Genomic DNA, 18,666 nt, shown 5'->3' with positions numbered 1-18,666 from the left:
GTGTTTTGGGTATTGGCATAAGTCCTATTAGATATGCCTCAGGTCTACATTCTATATTGTGGTTTTCATATGTCAAAGTCTAGTTTACAACCAGTGGCCAATACTTGCATATCATACGGCATGACCTGAGCATATGCCTGAAACCCATTTCATTGACACCACACCATAAGCACGCATCTGGACCTCCAGTAATGTCTTGAGAAACCTCTTAAGTGGCAGATACAAAATTAAAGGGTACAAAACCAGGCAAGATATGGGCATCGACGTTAGTGTCCCCTGAATATCCTTTACAATAATATTGCCCAATTGGGATTAATAATTGAAAATCCACATCCAATGGGACAAAATCTTAGAAAATGATATATAAGGCACTGTATTAATGCCAGACGTTATTTCTGTACAATATTTTCTGCCTTGCAAGCAATACAACCGATCTTAATGTGCTCTCATTTCTCACAGAAAATTAGCCGAGAAAGCCGAGAAAAAAACTTTGATATATTCAAGGACTATGGGCTAATTTAGAGTATGACTGGAGTGCACAAATGCTGCGGTGACAGGAAGACCCTTAACTTTACCTGCCCAGCAAAGAACACCCACCATATGTAGAGATCCCCTTTAAATCCAGCTTGGCAAGAATCTTTTTAGTGAAAGTGCTTCTGTCAGTATTCTAGGTGCACTTATGTGAAAATTCTAATTCCAAATGCCCGCTATGTCATGCAGTCAGTCACCATTGTTTTGTATTATAGAAACAAAGCCCTAAAGTGAGGATTAGTTTCTCTAATACAAAAGGTCAGTGGCCCTGCCACTTAATGAATTTTCTCAATGAGGAGGTTATTGGTTATCTTTCCTGTCTGGGTGCACCATGTCTTTGCTGGTAGTCCCGAGCAGGAAAAATATGCATCGAAAGGCATGACCAAAATAGGGCAGTCCATTATATATATTGATCTGGTGGGCCTGTGATGCATGAGTCTGTAGGTAATACATTTCAGATGGCAGAGACATTAGATGTTCCGACGTTGGAACCAAGTGGTTCCCTTACCTCTGAAAGCGGTGGAGGAACCACATGTCTGGTAAAATGGGAGCCAATTTACAGTGGAGCTCCTATGCTGGAAAACTCTAGGTGTTGCTATTTCATATGCACCGAATAGCACATTTAAGATTTGTGCAAATACTAAATCAGTTTTAGTAAGTAAGTAAGTAAATGGTTTGTAAAGCGCTCGATTGCCGAGGCGTCTTGGTGCTGGGCTAGCAATGAAATGCAACGGAAACAGGAAGGTTCAGGTCCTTACTGTAGAGGGGAAGAGCCAGGTTTTCAATGTGCCCCTGGATTGTGACCGGACAGGTTGAAACCTGATGTTTGGAGGTAGCTTGTTCCAGAGCTTGGAAGCTAGATGGGAGAGACATCTGCCTCCCCATCTTGCCTTCTTGATTTTAGGGACGTTGACCAGTGCTTGCTTAGCTGACCTCAGAGAGCGTCGGGGTGTGCCATTGAAATAGTTTGTGATAATCTATTATCCCACCTCCATACAGGGCTTTGTGAACCACACATAGTGCCTTAAACTCATTCCGCTATTTAACTGGAAGCGAGTGGAGGTTCCTAATAGCCCTGGAGATATGATTATATTTTGGGATATTCAACAAAGTTTGGGTTGCGGCGTTCTGTAGAGATTGCAGTTTGGATAGTTGCCGCTTGTCAACCTCTAGGTAGAGGGCATTGCAGTAGTCTATGTTGGAGAGAATAAGTGCTACCACAACTGTTTTCCTCAGCTCCAGCGGGAGAAAAGGTAAAATCTTCCACAATATCTTTAAAAAGAAGTAGCAGGTCAATGTTACCTGGTTGATCTGCCCAGAGAAGCTGAGCTGATCATCACGTACAAAGCCTAGGTTTCTCATTTTGCCCACTGGGACCGGACAGGCTCCTGCCCCTGCCAGCCACCACGCTAAATTCCAAATGGGAGGGCCAGTGCCAAATTCTATAACCTCCGTCTTATCAGTATTTAATTTTATATAGTTATGGTGCATCCATTTAATGATGTGTTCAAGACAGCTGTGGAATCTAGTCGACGGCGTGTCTTCCGTCGATGAAATTATAATTTGAGTATCGTCGGCATACGATACAAGTGAGAAGCCGTGGTCTTTGACTAACTTAGCCAACGGAGTCACATAGATGTTGAACAATGAAGGAGAGAATGCTGACCCCTGTGGAACTCCACATGGGAGATAACATTTATCAGATTTGAGATTGTCCCAGCACACCCTCTGTTCTCTGCCTGCCAGGAAGGGAGTGAGGAGGGCTAGCACAATGTCCCGAATTCGTATTGCCTTCAGCCGTTGCATAAGTACTGAGTGATTGACCGTGTCAAACGCAGCTGATAGGTCAACTAGGATAAGGACAGCTCTGCCGCCCCTGTCAATTTGCCAGTGGATTTCCTTCGTGGCCATGATTAATGCAGACTCAGTGGAATGGCCCGAGCGAAAGCCATGTTGAGTACTGTCAAGTAGATTCTTGGTATTCAGATAGTCGTTAAGTTCTGAGTTTATAGCTTTTTGCAGGACCTTGGCTGCCAAGGGCAGGCAGGAAATTGCTCGATAGCTTGTTACTTCACATGGGTCCAGGGAAGGTTTCTTTAGAATGGGTCTGATGCAGGCTTTCTTCCTGGCTACCGGAAGTCCCCCGTCCTAACAACATTGTTTGAGAGGGGGGGCAAGTAACATGCTGACTTGATTCGAGACACTATGAATGATGTCCGGCGAGCATGGATCGGCTGGGGACCTGACTTGATGGCTAGTAGAAGATCATTGACTGAGTCCACTTTGAGAGTCCAGTATTTATACTTGGTGCCCAGCTTTGAGGTCGGAGAAGCTTCTAGAGTCCTCCCCTTCAGAGGTGTCTGGAATTTACTGGCTCTCTTATCTGGTCCCAGCTAATCTGGGGGCACAATAGACTATTGTGAAACCCTTTGTAAGTGTGCAGAGGCAGAGCCTTTGTGATATGCAAGGGTGGTAGGTGACAACTCCTCCCCTTGATCAAGTCAGAGATGGCCCATCCTGCCAACATATATTGCCCCTTTGTCTCAGAGTCTGGCAGCAATACACAAAGACCAACTGCCAGCTACACCTCGTCATGTGACCCAGGATACAAGCTGCCCACATCAAATAGTTGTGACAAGAAAATGCCAAATTTCTTAAAGAATTGTGACTTAAAATCCAACTTCACCATTGAAAGAGGGTTTTCAATTACAGTTCTTTAATTCTTTAGAAATCAAACTCAACACTCCTACCTGCTCCTACCTGTTATCACGTATTAAATGTAATTAGGTAAGCCAATGTTTCCAATGGGACAGGCAGGCCTTGCAGTAGTGAAAAGCGAATGTAAGTGTTTTTCACTACCAGGACATGTAAGGGTCAAATATTCATGTCCAACTTCTTAAATACACTGCACCCTGCCCTATGAGCTGTTTAGGGCCTACCAAAGAGGTCACTTATATGTATGAAAAAGGAAGGTTTATGCGTGGCAAAAGGTTTATTTTGCCTTGTCGAAATGGTAGTTTAAACTGCACACACAGGCTGCAATGGCAGGCCTGAGACATGTTATAAGGGCTATTTAAGTGGGTGACACAATGAGTGCTGCAGAACCACCAGTAGCATTTAATTTACAGGCCCTCGGTACATGTAATACCACTTTGCTAAGGACTTACATGTAAAATAAATGTGCCCATTGGGTGGAAGTCAATGTTAGCATGTTTTAGGTAGAGAGCACAAGCACTTTAGCACTGGTTAGCAGTGGTAAAAGGCGCAGAGTCCTAAGATGAGCAAAAACAAAATCAGCAAAAACAGAAGGATGTAAGGCAAAAGTTAGGAGAAAACCACACCAAGGATGTCAGGTCCAACACCTGTGTTCCATACTGAGATAATAAAACTAACTAAAATAAGTGTGAAAAATGACAAAAACTTAATATTTATAAAACGTGAAGAAAGACTCTTCAAACTACAGCCCAAAATTGAAATTTACTTTTCTTGCCATCAGTACATTTCCTGTGACAGCTAACCAGAGACTTCAACAAGTGGGTGCAACCAATTAGCAGTCCCTATTTTAGGGGAACGCCCCTGCGCTGTGACACTATTTGGTAGTGTGTATCTTGCCCTATATATTTAAAAACTTTAGTTATGTTCCTAAGTGCACACGTAAATAAATATAAACGGTCCTTCATTGTTTAAATATAAATTTAATTAACGGAACTTCAAACCCACGGTGAATAAAACAATTAAGTTATCAGTGGCTTTACTTTCGGTCCAGAAAGCATCCTCAATGTAATATCTATTTCTTTAAACACTGTAAATATTTTAATCATAAACCTGTCATAAAACTCCCGAAAAGTACCTTTAACATTTGTCTTTCTCTTTAATGTCAAGTATGCACACTGCACTTTGTTCACTTCAGGGTTTTTTAAACATGAGACCTCCGAAAAGAGTATGTGTTAAAGTAGCTCTGTCTCTGAAGCATTTGATTGAAATAAACTATTGTTTATTACAACCATTTAATAAGTAGGTTATTTAAGAGTTTACGCTTCTGGAGCAATATAGGCAGTTTTGGCCATATAATGAAGGGGGTCCCTAAATAGTTCAAATTTAAGCAGACCATAAAACCGCGTTTATTATGTCTGAGTGGAAGTAAATACAGTTCACACATATTCTCATTTATAGTACTAGTTATGTGGCAAATGATGCACTAAAGGTCAGGTTATTAGCACTTGAACTTAACATTTAGTGAGTGGAGTAACCCAGAGAGAGAATGTAGGTAAAAACCCTGAGGGCAATCATGTTAAAATGAAGACACTGAGATTACTTAGTGAGCTAAAGCAGTAATGGCTACTTCTCTGTAGCATTAAGTGGGTTTCCTTCAGCTGTACTGTAGTTTCATCATGTCAGGGTCTCCCACTTATTTCCTAAAAGCCCCTAAAGAGAGTGGCTTGTCTCCAAAATACCAGAGTTGGGTCACTTCTTTTCACATTCATGCTGACTGCCATTCTCTCTCCCACACCAGGACTGTCTTGTGCTTGCACACTTGCCGGGATCACCAATACCACTGCTGTGCTTAAATGGAATCCTGCAGTTTTCTTACAATTTAGACACCAAGGCGCCACCTCTCGCTAAACTGCTATTAAAATTGAAAGACTTCTGAATTTTGTGTTTTGGGCACAGCATTGAATTTTCTTGCAGTTTCTCATAAACATTCACATCCTCAGTTCTGATTTTCTATTGTTGAGCTCAGCGTGACGTGAAGCTAACTTCATTATCAAAAGCCGATTTTCTCTATATTAGAAGTCAGAAGTCTCTCTATTGTTATCTATGGGTGATAAAACATGATATCACATGGAAAACAATACATTATAAAAATGCTGTGAAACAAGAATAAAAGCATTTTTTCGTATATCTGTATTAGGTTATTATAAGAACATATTGAAATAGAAAAAAGACCATACATACGCCACGTGGTGGTACATGTACAGTGTACTGTCAACACTATACAGTATACGAATACACCCGTAGACAAACTGTTAGAAACGGCGTCTCTAGTTGGCAGGGGTATGCACCCTAGTCCAAATAGGGACCACCGGTTCTGACAGGGTGAGTCTCAAAATATCCTAGACCACCCTCTTGTAGCTTGGCGCAGAGAAGGTAGGCTAAACTCAGGAGGCAATGTGTAAAGTACTTGTGCAACACACACCCACAGCAATCCAGTGAACCTCCCCACAGAAGGTCACCACACCAATGTAGAAAAATAAAAATATCTTTGTCTAGATTCAGCAAGGTCAAAACGGCAGGGATTCACCATGTACCATTAAAGGTTTTCAATCAAAAGTCTGTGTACAGGCTGTTACAAGGGTAAATGGTAAAGGCGGTATTTCCTAGGGTAAAACAGTCCTTTAGTTGAGGTAGGTTGTTGCACTGATCGCTGTATAATGAGTATGAGTCACTTTGGAAAACAATAGTTCGCGTGTCAGCGGGGGTCATCTTTATGTTTTCACCGGCTGGGGAGAAGACGAGAAAAGCAAAAAGAATCACTCAGGCAAAGGCAACAGAGTTTCCACACAGCAGAATCCAGGGCAAAATGGGTTCCTTATCCGGGGTAGGTGATCTGCCCAGACCAAGAGGTTAGGAGGGCGTGTCACTCTTTGCACCGATCGTATTGTTGGCAGTACGTTTTTAATTACTGGGGGCAGAAAGATGCAGAGTTAATCGGCCCCAGTAGGCCCATTATCGAATGAAGACAGTCCTTGAGCAGGTCCGCTCTCAGAAATGCCCCAAAGCCAAGCAAGTTCCAGGGAACCGACTGGCCCACAACCCACCCACTCGCAGCAACCTGGTAGCACTGAAGCGTTACCTGTGAAAGCGGTTGTGGGCACTGGTGCGAGGCTCCTCTCACTCTGGGGTCCTCGAGCTCAGCTGGCGCGGCACAGGTAAGGAGTGAGGCAGCCCCTCCCACTCTCGGGCACATCTCCTTTCTTCAGCGGTGGCACTACCCCGAGGGAATATCGGTTGCCAGGCAATGCCTCGCAGCCGGGGATCGCAGCGGCTTCCCCGCCGGAGCTTGTGTGTTTACTGACGACTTGGGGCAATTTTAAATATGGTTTTAGCTTGGGTCTGTGGCGGTGATGATCTCGGGGGCAATTCCGATTAGTTTTTCAGCTCGGGCTCGCTGCGGTGACTTCGGGGGTTAAGTGCAGACTCATGCAACAAGGCAGTCGGTCCCAGTTCCGGTGCAAATTTATGCGCCCAGCGTTGCAGGGACAGTTATTAAAACGTTGCGGTCCTTATGATCCCCCAAACCAAATGGGCTAGTCAACAGCAAATTGTGGGGACACTCTGGAGATGCTTCTTCAGTCTCCTCTTGGCAGGGCAGCTCAACACAACAGGACAGCAGTTCCTGGGAACAGTCAAATCCAGCAGAGTGGCGATCCTCCTAGTGCAGCAGTCTTTACTCCAGCAGAGTTTCTTCTTGTTCCAGTAGTGTAACAAGAATGTGTGGCCAGGACACTTTCTTTTATACCCTGGCGCCCAGTCACTAGAAGGGGGTAGAAGCTTGTGGAAGGGTCTAGGGGTTTCTGGGGGGGGTTCCCTATCTTCCCTGACCTGGCTCCTGGCTGTCTACTGTGACAAAGCAGGATTGTTAGGTCTATTGTGGGGCAGCCGGGCCCAGCCTATTCAAGTGTAAAGGTGTGAATCACCCCTCCCTCCTCACAGCCCAGGAAGGCTACCAGCATGCAGATGGGAGGCGGGAGTCTGCAGTGCACAAACTGGAAAATGCCCACTTTCTAAAAGTGGGTTTTCTAAAGTAGCAGTGCCTAAACCCCATATATCACTAGAAAGGGTTTCCCGCTACGATTCCAACTATACCAAACATAACCCACCTATTAGGTCCCAGTCAGAAGTTATCCCATATGGGGGTTCCCAATGTTAGTCTATGGAGGGGTAGGCCTCACTGCAGTAGCAGGGGACTGTGGCAGGTATGCCAGTGTCACCATATTTTTAGGGGAGAGCACCTGCACCTTAGCACTGTTTAGCAGTGGTAAGGTGCTCAGAGTCCTAAGTCCAACAATAGTGTGCGATCAAGTGGGAGGAAGAAAGGGCAAAAATGTAGGGGGAGACCGCCCTAAGGCTGACAGGTCCAACACAAACTTAATATAAACTATTGGGAATTTGAGAGCCAGTTACATTTATTATAACCACACGAGTCATTAGAAAAAATCGTCATCGCATTTTGGTAGATAACACAATACGGGTCTCATGGAGGAATAAAAATAAAGTACACTATGCGCTGCAGGCTCAATCAAGGGTTTTAGTGGAGCAGAGCTGCGGGGGGGAGTGAGGGACAGAAGGGTACCAATTGCACTCTGGTATTGCCATTGCTGGCATTTGCCTGCTAGGGTTATCATGATTCACCCCCTTACTTCAGGGTGTTTAAGTGTGCTAGTCTTTTCCCAACCATGTTATGGGACAAGTAGGGGCGAGCTATTATCTATCTCACAGTGCCATAACCTAATTTTCCCCTGCAGGTGAAGCTGGATTGTTTTTAGTGTTTCTACTCCTCCGCCTGTCTCTCACAGTGTTGTACGTCATGTAGAGCTGTGCCTTCCACTTTACCCAGGCCTATGTTGGCGGGGCATTGTGAGAGCATGGATGCAGAGCTGTGTGTCCTTCCGCTATTAAAAGTGCCAAGTCAGCAAATTTGTATTTTGATTTATGTGTTTTGGGTATTGGCATAAGTCCTATTAGATATGCCTCAGGTCTACATTCTATATTGTGGTTTTCATATGTCAAAGTCTAGTTTACAACCAGTGGCCAATACTTGCATATCATACGGCATGACCTGAGCATATGCCTGAAACCCATTTCATTGACACCACACCATGAGCACGCATCTGGACCTCCAGTAATGTCTTGAGAAACCTCTTAAGTGGCAGATACAAAATTAAAGGGTACAAAACCAGGCAAGATATGGACATCGACGTTAGTGTCCCCTGAATATCCTTTACAATAATATTGCCCAATTGGGATTAATAATTGAAAATCCACATCCAATGGGACAAAATCTTAGAAAATGATATATAAGGCACTGTATTAATGCCAGACGTTATTTCTGTACAATATTTTCTGCCTTGCAAGCAATACAACCGATCTTAATGTGCTCTCATTTCTCACAGAAAATTAGCCGAGAAAGCCGAGAAAAAAACTTTGATATATTCAAGGACTATGGGCTAATTTAGAGTATGACTGGAGTGCACAAATGCTGCGGTGACAGGAAGACCCTTAACTTTACCTGCCCAGCAAAGAACACCCACCATATGTAGAGATCCCCTTTAAATCCAGCTTGGCAAGAATCTTTTTAGTGAAAGTGCTTCTGTCAGTATTCTAGGTGCACTTATGTGAAAATTCTAATTCCAAATGCCCGCTATGTCATGCAGTCAGTCACCATTGTTTTGTATTATAGAAACAAAGCCCTAAAGTGAGGATTAGTTTCTCTAATACAAAAGGTCAGTGGCCCTGCCACTTAATGAATTTTCTCAATGAGGAGGTTTTTGGTTATCTTTCCTGTCTGGGTGCACCATGTCTTTGCTGGTAGTCCCGAGCAGGAAAAATATGCATCGAAAGGCATGACCAAAATAGGGCAGTCCATTATATATATTGATCTGGTGGGCCTGTGATGCATGAGTCTGTAGGTAATACATTTCAGATGGCAGAGACATTAGATGTTCCGACGTTGGAACCAAGTGGTTCCCTTACCTCTGAAAGCGGTGGAGGAACCACATGTCTGGTAAAATGGGAGCCAATTTACAGTGGAGCTCCTATGCTGGAAAACTCTAGGTGTTGCTATTTCATATGCACCGAATAGCACATTTAAGATTTGTGCAAATACTAAATCAGTTTTAGTAAGTAAGTAAGTAAATGGTTTGTAAAGCGCTCGATTGCCGAGGCGTCTTGGTGCTGGGCTAGCAATGAAATGCAACGGAAACAGGAAGGTTCAGGTCCTTACTGTAGAGGGGAAGAGCCAGGTTTTCAATGTGCCCCTGGATTGTGACCGGACAGGTTGAAACCTGATGTTTGGAGGTAGCTTGTTCCAGAGCTTGGAAGCTAGATGGGAGAGACATCTGCCTCCCCATCTTGCCTTCTTGATTTTAGGGACGTTGACCAGTGCTTGCTTAGCTGACCTCAGAGAGCGTCGGGGTGTGCCATTGAAATAGTTTGTGATAATCTATTATCCCACCTCCATACAGGGCTTTGTGAACCACACATAGTGCCTTAAACTCATTCCGCTATTTAACTGGAAGCGAGTGGAGGTTCCTAATAGCCCTGGAGATATGATTATATTTTGGGATATTCAACAAAGTTTGGGTTGCGGCGTTCTGTAGAGATTGCAGTTTGGATAGTTGCCGCTTGTCAACCTCTAGGTAGAGGGCATTGCAGTAGTCTATGTTGGAGAGAACAAGTGCTACCACAACTGTTTTCCTCAGCTCCAGCGGGAGAAAAGGTAAAATCTTCCACAATATCTTTAAAAAGAAGTAGCAGGTCAATGTTACCTGGTTGATCTGCCCAGAGAAGCTGAGCTGATCATCACGTACAAAGCCTAGGTTTCTCATTTTGCCCACTGGGACCGGACAGGCTCCTGCCCCTGCCAGCCACCACGCTAAATTCCAAATGGGAGGGCCAGTGCCAAATTCTATAACCTCCGTCTTATCAGTATTTAATTTTATATAGTTATGGTGCATCCATTTAATGATGTGTTCAAGACAGCTGTGGAATCTAGTCGACGGCGTGTCTTCCGTCGATGAAATTATAATTTGAGTATCGTCGGCATACGATACAAGTGAGAAGCCGTGGTCTTTGACTAACTTAGCCAACGGAGTCACATAGATGTTGAACAATGAAGGAGAGAATGCTGACCCCTGTGGAACTCCACATGGGAGATAACATTTATCAGATTTGAGATTGTCCCAGCACACCCTCTGTTCTCTGCCTGCCAGGAAGGGAGTGAGGAGGGCTAGCACAATGTCCCGAATTCGTATTGCCTTCAGCCGTTGCATAAGTACTGAGTGATTGACCGTGTCAAACGCAGCTGATAGGTCAACTAGGATAAGGACAGCTCTGCCGCCCCTGTCAATTTGCCAGTGGATTTCCTTCGTGGCCATGATTAATGCAGACTCAGTGGAATGGCCCGAGCGAAAGCCATGTTGAGTACTGTCAAGTAGATTCTTGGTATTCAGATAGTCGTTAAGTTCTGAGTTTATAGCTTTTTGCAGGACCTTGGCTGCCAAGGGCAGGCAGGAAATTGCTCGATAGCTTGTTACTTCACATGGGTCCAGGGAAGGTTTCTTTAGAATGGGTCTGATGCAGGCTTTCTTCCTGGCTACCGGAAGTCCCCCGTCCTAACAACATTGTTTGAGAGGGGGGGCAAGTAACATGCTGACTTGATTCGAGACACTATGAATGATGTCCGGCGAGCATGGATCGGCTGGGGACCTGACTTGATGGCTAGTAGAAGATCATTGACTGAGTCCACTTTGAGAGTCCAGTATTTATACTTGGTGCCCAGCTTTGAGGTCGGAGAAGCTTCTAGAGTCCTCCCCTTCAGAGGTGTCTGGAATTTACTGGCTCTCTTATCTGGTCCCAGCTAATCTGGGGGCACAATAGACTATTGTGAAACCCTTTGTAAGTGTGCAGAGGCAGAGCCTTTGTGATATGCAAGGGTGGTAGGTGACAACTCCTCCCCTTGATCAAGTCAGAGATGGCCCATCCTGCCAACATATATTGCCCCTTTGTCTTAGAGTCTGGCAGCAATACACAAAGACCAACTGCCAGCTACACCTCGTCATGTGACCCAGGATACAAGCTGCCCACATCAAATAGTTGTGACAAGAAAATGCCAAATTTCTTAAAGAATTGTGACTTAAAATCCAACTTCACCATTGAAAGAGGGTTTTCAATTACAGTTCTTTAATTCTTTAGAAATCAAACTCAACACTCCTACCTGCTCCTACCTGTTATCACGTATTAAATGTAATTAGGTAAGCCAATGTTTCCAATGGGACAGGCAGGCCTTGCAGTAGTGAAAAGCGAATGTAAGTGTTTTTCACTACCAGGACATGTAAGGGTCAAATATTCATGTCCAACTTCTTAAATACACTGCACCCTAGAATGAAAGGGAGACATTATGAGCAGGGGGAAAAAGCGGGAAGATTATTAGCAGCCCAGCTACGTCAGCAGCAAGCAGCTATGGCCATACCGGCCATTAAGTCAATGAACGGTGTTACTCTAACTAAACCCCAAGATATTGTTAACGAATTTGCCCAGTATTATCAGTCTCTTTACACTGCTGAAACTCAACTTGATACTGACAAATTGGATTATTTTCTTACAAATGTAAACTTACCCTGTTTGTCAGATGAAGGTAGAATCTTATTGGAAGGTGAAATTACCAGGGAAGAAATATCGCATGCAGTTGCTGGCTTGCCATCTCATAAGGCCCCAGGAGAGGATGGCTTTCCTGCAGAGTTTTATCGTTGGGCAGGAGTGCATGTGCTTGACTCTCTTTTACTCGCGTTCCAAGAGGCAGAGGGTGAGGCCTCCTTGGGCCTTATATCTAATAAAGCTATTATTGCTGTGTTACCTAAACCTGGCAAAGACCCTTTATTATGTAGCAGCTATCGACCCATATCGTTATTGAATTGTGACATCAAAATTCTAGCTAGCATTCTGGCCTCTCGCTTGCGTAAGGTTATCCCATCTCTCATACATCATACCCAAGTAGGATTTGTTCCGGGGCGTTCCTCTAGGAACCATCTTCGCACTCTTGCCCACACACTATGGTATGCCAAGAATCTTCCGGATGACGCTTTGGCCTTGTCGCTTGACGCGGAAAAGGCGTTTGATCGAATTGAATGGGATTATCTTTTTAGGGTGTTACAAAAATTCGGCCTGGGAGATCAATTCATAAACAAAATACGCTTGTTGTACAAAAATCCTTCGGCACAGGTAAATTGTGGGGGCTTTATCTCAGATCCATTTTCTATCAATCGAGGTACTCGTCAGGGTTGCCCCCTCTCCCCGTTACTCTTTCTTCTAGCCATGGAACCGTTGGCTGCCTCCTTAAGACAATGTACTTATATTAAGGGCATTTCTCTTCCGACAGGAGAATCCAAAATGTATCTCTACGCAGATGATATTCTCCTTACACTCACAGATCTCTCCATCTCTTTACCATCTGTGTTAAAAATAATAGATGACTTCTCCTCCATTTCTGGGTACAAAATTAATTGGAACAAAAGCGAAGCACTGCCCATCTCGAATGGGACCACAATAGCGGCCATTCAAGGTTTTCCTTTTCAATGGAAATCTTCTCATCTCAAGTATTTGGGCATACTAGTGAACAAAGGCCTAGAGAGTATGGTTACGGATAATCTCAATCCCCTCATCGCTCAAATGCAACGTGATTTTGAAAAATGGAAGGCACTGGGTCTCTCAATGTGGGGAAGGGTTCAAGCCGTGAAAATGGTTACTCTTTCCCGTTTTCTTTATGTCCTCGGGATGCTTCCTATTCAAATCCCTTTAACCACGCTACGTTCAATTGATTCTAAGATAAAATCCTTTATATGGAACTCTGCCAAACCCCGTGTCTCAGCTTCAAAACTAAAGGCTCATCGCTCCTATGGAGGAATAGGTCTACCCTCAGTGGAGCATTATGCTTTGGCATTACAGCTTTCTCAAATGTCATATATGCTTTCACATTCATCGGATACACCACAGTGGGTACATCTTGAACGCCACCTTTCATTAACAAACGCAGGTCTTTCTGTTTTATACGGCTCGGAATTTCGTCCCCGAGACTCCACCACTAATCCTATTTTGTCGGCTATGCGTGCTGCTTGGCAAAGGGCACACCGCTTACTGGGCTCACATCCTCGTCTTCATAGAAAAGCCCCATTATGGAATAATTCTGCAATTCGTATTAATAGACAATCAATATCTTGGCCTATTTGGGAAACAGCAGGTGTTTCTACCTTAGATCAACTTTTTTCAAACGGAGATATTAAATCATTTGCCCAACTGCAGGAAGAATTCCATTTGCCTGATATACAAGTCTCAAAATACAACCAGTTACGACAATCCTTACGGCGGAGTCTAGGACCTCCACCATGGCTCTTGCCTGACTCACCAATTGTAACATATCTCCACACTTGGGGTAAGATGAAAGGAGCTACATCTGGCTTTTACCAAACTCTCACTTCGCATCTTTTTTCTCAACCCTTATCGCAAACTTTACGTACTAAATGGCAAACCTTATTGTCAGTCTCTTATACTGATAATGAATGGTCTGACATTCTTAACAATCTCAACAAGGGTGCACGTGAAGCACGATTGAAATTTTGCTTATTCAAGATCTTACATGATTGGCACTGGTCACCAACAAAACTGCATAAAGCTGGCTTGCTTCCCCATTCAAACTGCTGGAGATGTGATAGTACGTCTTGTAACATTTCTCATATCATTTGCGGATGTCCAGTGATCCAACCCTTTTGGAATTATATAGGTAAAACCTTACATTCCACGATGCCTCTACAAACTCCACTTTCGCATGCTACCATTCTTCTGCATGATACACGTCAATCACAATCACTCTCTAAACCACAAGCCCGACTCTTACACACAGCCTTAGCTACAGCCAAAATTTGTATACTACGGCAATGGAAGTCACCTCAACCACCATCACAAGAAAAATGGATGGTGGCCATGATTCAAACAGCTTCCTACGAACGTATTATATACAACATACAGGATCAATCTGATCTCTTTCTTCGAGTATGGTCACCTTTTCTAGCTTTAAATACCGATGCTAATATTAATGACCCATCTACACAGTAATTTAATTCTTATCCCTTTTCATTCTCATTCATCATTCATTATTGGTGGTTAATAAATCTTAATACATATTGTGTCTACCTATTTGTTGTTGTTTTTAATAGCTACTCACCAGAACACTTACATATAATTCTGTATCTTTTAATATATATATTTATACATCAAGTGAAATTATTATCCCTTATATTTATCTTTTCTCTATTCTTATTGGTTTTCTAGAGTGTCTTCTTTTCTCAGGAACATATTTATATAGCTTTATATAGCATTATGTCTTATATTTGTGTACATTTTCATTTATCGTTTTCTTTTGTGTTCCCTTCTTTGCCTTCCCTTTCTCTCTCCTCCCCCCCCTTCCCGTAATTCCATCTTTTATGGCCTCAATATAAAGTCAAATATTTGTTTTTGCATGGATCTGTTTATGTGTTTATTAAATTATATAATATGATTAATTATTCAGAAAGTTTTATTATATGCTTGTATATAACAATTTTCTTATATATTTATTGTATGATAATGCAAACAGTTATTATACTATATGTATTCTTTTGTAAATTTCAATAAAAAATTGAACCACAAAATACACTGCACCCTGCCCTATGAGCTGTTTAGGGCCTACCAAAGAGGTCACTTATATGTATGAAAAAGGAAGGTTTATGCGTGGCAAAAGGTTTATTTTGCCTTGTCGAAATGGTAGTTTAAACTGCACACACAGGCTGCAATGGCAGGCCTGAGACATGTTATAAGGGCTATTTAAGTGGGTGACACAATGAGTGCTGCAGAACCACCAGTAGCATTTAATTTACAGGCCCTCGGTACATGTAATACCACTTTGCTAAGGACTTACATGTAAAATAAATGTGCCCATTGGGTGGAAGTCAATGTTAGCATGTTTTAGGTAGAGAGCACAAGCACTTTAGCACTGGTTAGCAGTGGTAAAAGGCGCAGAGTCCTAAGATGAGCAAAAACAAAATCAGCAAAAACAGAAGGATGTAAGGCAAAAGTTAGGAGAAAACCACACCAAGGATGTCAGGTCCAACACCTGTGTTCCATACTGAGATAATAAAACTAACTAAAATAAGTGTGAAAAATGACAAAAACTTAATATTTATAAAACGTGAAGAAAGACTCTTCAAACTACAGCCCAAAATTGAAATTTACTTTTCTTGCCATCAGTACATTTCCTGTGACAGCTAACCAGAGACTTCAACAAGTGGGTGCAACCAATTAGCAGTCCCTATTTTAGGGGAACGCCCCTGCGCTGTGACACTATTTGGTAGTGTGTATCTTGCCCTATATATTTAAAAACTTTAGTTATGTTCCTAAGTGCACACGTAAATAAATATAAACGGTCCTTCATTGTTTAAATATAAATTTAATTAACGGAACTTCAAACCCACGGTGAATAAAACAATTAAGTTATCAGTGGCTTTACTTTCGGTCCAGAAAGCATCCTCAATGTAATGTCTATTTCTTTAAACACTGTAAATATTTTAATCATAAACCTGTCATAAAACTCCCGAAAAGTACCTTTAACATTTGTCTTTCTCTTTAATGTCAAGTATGCACACTGCACTTTGTTCACTTCAGGGTTTTTTAAACATGAGACCTCCGAAAAGAGTATGTGTTAAAGTAGCTCTGTCTCTGAAGCATTTGATTGAAATAAACTATTGTTTATTACAACCATTTAATAAGTAGGTTATTTAAGAGTTTACGCTTCTGGAGCAATATAGGCAGTTTTGGCCATATAATGAAGGGGGTCCCTAAATAGTTCAAATTTAAGCAGACCATAAAACCGCGTTTATTATGTCTGAGTGGAAGTAAATACAGTTCACACATATTCTCATTTATAGTACTAGTTATGTGGCAAATGATGCACTAAAGGTCAGGTTATTAGCACTTGAACTTAACATTTAGTGAGTGGAGTAACCCAGAGAGAGAATGTAGGTAAAAACCCTGAGGGCAATCATGTTAAAATGAAGACACTGAGATTACTTAGTGAGCTAAAGCAGTAATGGCTACTTCTCTGTAGCATTAAGTGGGTTTCCTTCAGCTGTACTGTAGTTTCATCATGTCAGGGTCTCCCACTTATTTCCTAAAAGCCCCTAAAGAGAGTGGCTTGTCTCCAAAATACCAGAGTTGGGTCACTTCTTTTCACATTCATGCTGACTGCCATTCTCTCTCCCACACCAGGACTGTCTTGTGCTTGCACACTTGCCGGGATCACCAATACCACTGCTGTGCTTAAATGGAATCCTGCAGTTTTCTTACAATTTAGACACCAAGGCGCCACCTCTCGCTAAACTGCTATTAAAATTTAAAGACTTCTGAATTTTGTGTTTTGGGCACAGCATTGAATTTTCTTGCAGTTTCTCATAAACATTCACATCCTCAGTTCTGATTTTCTATTGTTGAGCTCAGCGTGACGTGAAGCTAACTTCATTATCAAAAGCCGATTTTCTCTATATTAGAAGTCAGAAGTCTCTCTATTGTTATCTATGGGTGATAAAACATGATATCACATGGAAAACAATACATTATAAAAATGCTGTGAAACAAGAATAAAAGCATTTTTTCGTATATCTGTATTAGGTTATTATAAGAACATATTGAAATAGAAAAAAGACCATACATACGCCACGTGGTGGTACATGTACAGTGTACTGTCAACACTATACAGTATACGAATACACCCGTAGACAAACTGTTAGAAACGGCGTCTCTAGTTGGCAGGGGTATGCACCCTAGTCCAAATAGGGACCACCGGTTCTGACAGGGTGAGTCTCAAAATATCCTAGACCACCCTCTTGTAGCTTGGCGCAGAGAAGGTAGGCTAAACTCAGGAGGCAATGTGTAAAGTACTTGTGCAACACACACCCACAGCAATCCAGTGAACCTCCCCACAGAAGGTCACCACACCAATGTAGAAAAATAAAAATATCTTTGTCTAGATTCAGCAAGGTCAAAACGGCAGGGATTCACCATGTACCATTAAAGGTTTTCAATCAAAAGTCTGTGTACAGGCTGTTACAAGGGTAAATGGTAAAGGCAGTATTTCCTAGGGTAAAACAGTCCTTTAGTTGAGGTAGGTTGTTGCACTGATCGCTGTATAATGAGTATGAGTCACTTTGGAAAACAATAGTTCGCGTGTCAGCGGGGGTCATCTTTATGTTTTAACCAGCTGGGGAGAAGACGAGAAAAGCAAAAAGAATCACTCAGGCAAAGGCAACAGAGTTTCCACACAGCAGAATCCAGGGCAAAATGGGTTCCTTATCCGGGGTAGGTGATCTGCCCAGACCAAGAGGTTAGGAGGGCGTGTCACTCTTTGCACCGATCGTATTGTTGGCAGTACGTTTTTAATTACTGGGGGCAGAAAGATGCAGAGTTAATCGGCCCTAGTAGGCCCATTATCGAATGAAGACAGTCCTTGAGCAGGTCCGCTCTCAGAAATGCCCCAAAGCCAAGCAAGTTCCAGGGAACCGACTGGCCCACAACCCACCCACTCGCAGCAACCTGGTAGCACTGAAGCGTTACCTGTGAAAGCGGTTGTGGGCACTGGTGCGAGGCTCCTCTCACTCTGGGGTCCTCGAGCTCAGCTGGCGCGGCACAGGTAAGGAGTGAGGCAGCCCCTCCCACTCTCGGGCACATCTCCTTTCTTCAGCGGTGGCACTACCCCGAGGGAATATCGGTTGCCAGGCAATGCCTCGCAGCCGGGGATCGCAGCGGCTTCCCCGCCGGAGCTTGTGTGTTTACTGACGACTTGGGGCAATTTTAAATATGGTTTTAGCTTGGGTCTGTGGCGGTGATGATCTCGGGGGCAATTCCGATTAGTTTTTCGGCTCGGGCTCGCTGCGGTGACTTCGGGGGTTAAGTGCAGACTCATGCAGCAAGGCAGTCGGTCCCAGTTCCGGTGCAAATTTATGCGCCCAGCGTTGCAGGGACAGTTATTAAAACGTTGCGGTCCTTATGATCCCCCAAACCAAATGGGCTAGTCAACAGCAAATTGTGGGGACACTCTGGAGATGCTTCTTCAGTCTCCTCTTGGCAGGGCAGCTCAACACAACAGGACAGCAGTTCCTGGGAACAGTCAAATCCAGCAGAGTGGCGATCCTCCTAGTGCAGCAGTCTTTACTCCAGCAGAGTTTCTTCTTGTTCCAGTAGTGTAACAAGAATGTGTGGCCAGGACACTTTCTTTTATACCCTGGCGCCCAGTCACTAGAAGGGGGTAGAAGCTTGTGGAAGGGTCTAGGGGTT

Source organism: Triturus cristatus, chromosome 9, assembly GCF_964204655.1.
Source record: "Triturus cristatus chromosome 9, aTriCri1.1, whole genome shotgun sequence".
NCBI lineage: Eukaryota > Metazoa > Chordata > Amphibia > Caudata > Salamandridae > Triturus > Triturus cristatus.
This window is presented reverse-complemented; position numbering follows the sequence as displayed.